The sequence below is a fragment of the Gossypium hirsutum genome, chromosome D06 (assembly GCF_007990345.1).
Source record: "Gossypium hirsutum isolate 1008001.06 chromosome D06, Gossypium_hirsutum_v2.1, whole genome shotgun sequence".
Lineage (NCBI taxonomy): Eukaryota > Viridiplantae > Streptophyta > Magnoliopsida > Malvales > Malvaceae > Gossypium > Gossypium hirsutum.
The window spans coordinates 50,771,635-50,775,706 of record NC_053442.1 but is presented as its reverse complement, the minus strand read 5'-3'; positions in this window follow the sequence as shown (position 1 = coordinate 50,775,706).

Sequence of the window (4,072 nt, the reverse complement as noted above, 5' to 3'; positions counted from 1 at the left end):
TGAATATAGTGAGGGCATTTGATGGCACAGAAAGGAAGGTCAATGGAAGAATTGAAATACCCTTATTGATTTGCCCGACTATCTACGAGGTGGATTTCCTTGTAATAGATATCAAGCCTTCCTACCGTGGATACATTCAGCAGGGGCTACACCATCATCATTACATCTGAAATTGAAGCTAGTGTCAGAAGGTTGACTGGTGACAATAAATGCCAAAGAGGATATCATAGCGGCTGTAGCCAATGATGCGCCGTACGTGGAAAGTAATGATGAGGCAGTTGAATACTCCTTTCGATCTTTGGAGTTTGTAAATGCAACACTTATTTCTGAGGGAACAAAATTCTAGTGCCTAAAATATCCAAAACCACAGAGATAGGGTTATAGTTGTTGGTAGGGAAAAGAGCTTTACCCGGAAGAGGATTAGGGAGACATCTTCAAGGAAGAATTGAGGCTCCGGTGCTTAAAGAAAAACAAGATCGCTTTGGCTTAGGGTACAGGCCAGATATAAGACAGAGAAAGAATGAGTTAGAAAAACGACAAGAAAGAAGAAGGGCACGTGTGAGTGGGGAAGAAGTCAAATGGGAACCAATGATATTCCTCCACATATCCAAAACTTTTGTATCAGGAGGGATTATTCATCCTGAGAAAAAGACGCCAAAGAGAGAAAGTATTGAAGAGATGTTGGAAAAAGTTCACATCAATGCCATACATGAAGACACAAATGAAAAGGGGACCTTGTTAGATATCTGTCCTTATAAACCTGGGAGTGTTCTAAATAATTGGACTGTAGAAGAAATACCTGAATTTTTTAGAGCTTTCTCAAATTAATATTCAGAACGTATTTGTTATTTTAGCATAGAGACAATAAGAACTCCTTTGTGAAATAGCTCATATTCGAATATTATTATTTTAATGAAATATATCTTTGCAATTATTTTGAGCAGATATTCCTTTAAGATTCTTTCGTTCTTTTGTATAAGTAATTATTTTGGATTCTTTCATTATTTTGAATTCTTTGTCAAATCATTCTTTCATTAATTCATAATCATACCATACAAATAGGTATCCTTAAATTCATACAATTCTTTATATATTCCATGGTACCTATAACAGGTCCCCAGATATCAATGACATGAGTGACTCTGCTTTGGACTCAAGAAATCCTTTTGAGCAAGACATGTGTTTAGAGGGATCTCATAACTTTGATGATAACATAGATCATAACTTATCTCCAGACTTGTTGAGGATGGTAGAGTAAGAAGAGAAACAAATCCTACCTCATAAGGAAACGGTGGAAATTGTGACCCTAGAAAAGGGAAAAGTGGTGAAAATCGGGACATGCATAACCGAAGAAATGAAGCAAGACTTCATCGAGTTACTTCAGAAGTTCAAAAATGTCTTCGCATGGTCATACCAGGATATGCCCGGGTTAAGCACTGATATTGTAGTGCATCGCCTTCCTATAAGAGGATTGCAAGCCAGTTCAGCAAAAACTCAGAAGGATGGGGCCTATTATTGTGTTTAAAATAAAGGAGGAAGTCAAAAAGTAGTTTGATGCTGGGTTTTTACAAGAGGTCAAATATTTTGAATGGGTAGCCAACATCGTCCCAATCCCTAAAAAAGATGGGAAAGTACGAATATGTGTGGATTACAGAGGCTTGAACAAGGCCAGCCCAAAGGACAACTTCCCATTACCTCATATTGACACTTTGGTGGATAATACGGTAGGCCATTCACTGTTTTCCTTTATGGATGGTTTCTCTGGATATAATCAGATAAAGATGCATCTTGAAGATATAAGAAATACCACATTCATTACCTTGTGGGGAACATTTTGCTATAAGGTAATTCCATTCAGATTAAAGAATATAGGAGCAACATATCAAAGAGCCATGGTAGCCTTATTCTATGATATGATGCACGAGGAAATTGAGGTTTACGTCGAGTATTTGATTGCAAAATCCAAAACAGAAGAGGAACATGTGCAGGTCCTAAGAAAATTGTTCTTAAGACTGAGAAAGTTCCAGCTCAAGCTTAATCCAACGACATGCACTTTCGTAGCCAGGTCAGGAAAGCTGTTGGGCTTCATAGTCAGTGAAAAATGAATCGAAATTGACCCAGACAAAGTCAAGGTGACAGGAGATTTGCCTCCACCACGTACTCAGAAAGAAGTTCATGGTTTCTTAAGAAGACTGAATTACATTGCTTGGTTTTTTTCACAACTGACAGAGAAATGTGACCCCATATTTCGTCTTCTGAAGAAACATAATCCAGGTGTGTAGGATGAAGAATGCTAGGATGCTTTTGACAAGATAAAACAATACTTGTCCAATACTCAAGTGTTGTCACCGCCTCGCCCGAATAGGCCGCTGATTTTGTATTTAACGGTGTTTGATAATTTCATGCGATATGTGCTAGGCCAGTGTGATGAGAGAGGAAAGAAAGAAAAGGCGATATACTATCTCAGTAAGAAATTCACTAATTGTGAAATGAGAAATTCGCCTATTGAAAAATTATGTTGTGCCCAGATCTGGACGACACGGAGATTAAGGCAATACATGCTCTACCATACAACTTGGCTAATTTTAAAGTTAGACCCTTTAAAGTATATGATGAAGTCAACTGTGTTGAATGGGTGGATGGCTAGATGGCAGATTTTTCTCTACGAGTTTGAAATAGTATATGTAAATCAGAAGGCTGCCAAAGGGAGTGTGATAGTAGACTTTTTGGCCAACAGAGCTTTAGAAGACTATGAACCTCTGGATTTTGATTTCCCGAATGATGATTTGATGTGTGTGGCAAATGCTGAAGAGGATTCTCAAGAAAATCATCCTTGGAGGCTAAATTTCAATGGAGCTTCGAATGATGTAGGTAATGGGATTGGGGCAATCCTTGTGTCCCCAAATGGAGATCATTATCCTTTTTCCAGTAAATTAGATTTTGATTGCATAACATGGCTGAATATGAAGCTTGCATCATGGGCATCTGGGCAGCCATAGAGCAAAAAATTAAGATACTAGAGGTATATGGGAACTCGGCATTGGTAATATATCAGCTCAAAGGGGAATGGGAAACAAGAGACCCAAAGTTAATCCGTTATCAGAGATTGGTTCTGGAGTTGATCAAGGAATTTGACAGTATCACTTTTTGTTATCTTCCATGAGAAGAAAATCAGATGGTTGATGCTCTGGCTACCCTAGCGTCCATGATCAAAGTGAACAAACTAGAAGACATGAAGCCTATTTAAATCAACATTTATGAGACCCCGACCCGTTGCTACAGTATTGAGGAAGAGGAAAATGATAACCATCCTTGGTACCAAGATATATTGCAATATGTGAAAAATCGCGAGTACCCTGATCAGGCAACGGAGAATAATAAGAGGACATTGAGGAGACTAGCCATTGACTATGTCTTAAATGGAGAGATTTTATACAAAAAGGGAAAGGATCAAGTACTATTGAGATGCGTGGACGTTGTGGAGGCCAAGGAAATCTTGGAGGAAGTCCATGAGGGTATTTGCGGAATGCATGCCAACGGATTCACCATGGCTAGACAGATTATGAGATTCGGGTATTACTGGTCCACCATGGAAAGAGATTGCATCAATTATACCAAGAAGTGCCATAAATGCAAAATTTATAGAGACAAAATGCACGCACCTCCTTCACCTCTTCACGTTATGACTTCTCTATGGCCTTTCTCCATGTGGGGTATGGATGTCATCGGGCCAATATCGACGAAGGCTTTTAATGGGCATCGTTTCATCTTTGTGGTTATTGACTATTTCACTAAATGGGTGGAAGCGGCTTCATACACTAATGTCACGAAATCAACAGTCAGTAAGCTCTTGAAAAAAAAGATCATATGTCGATATGGAATGCCTGAAAGAATTATATCTAACAATGCACTGAATTTGAATAACATCACAATAGCGAAAGTCTACAGTCAATTCAAGATCAGACACCATAATTCGTCACCGTATCGCCCCAAAATGAATGGTGCAGTGGAGGCGGCGAACAAAAATATCAAGAAAATTATGGGGAAAATGGCTGAAACTTACAAGGATTGG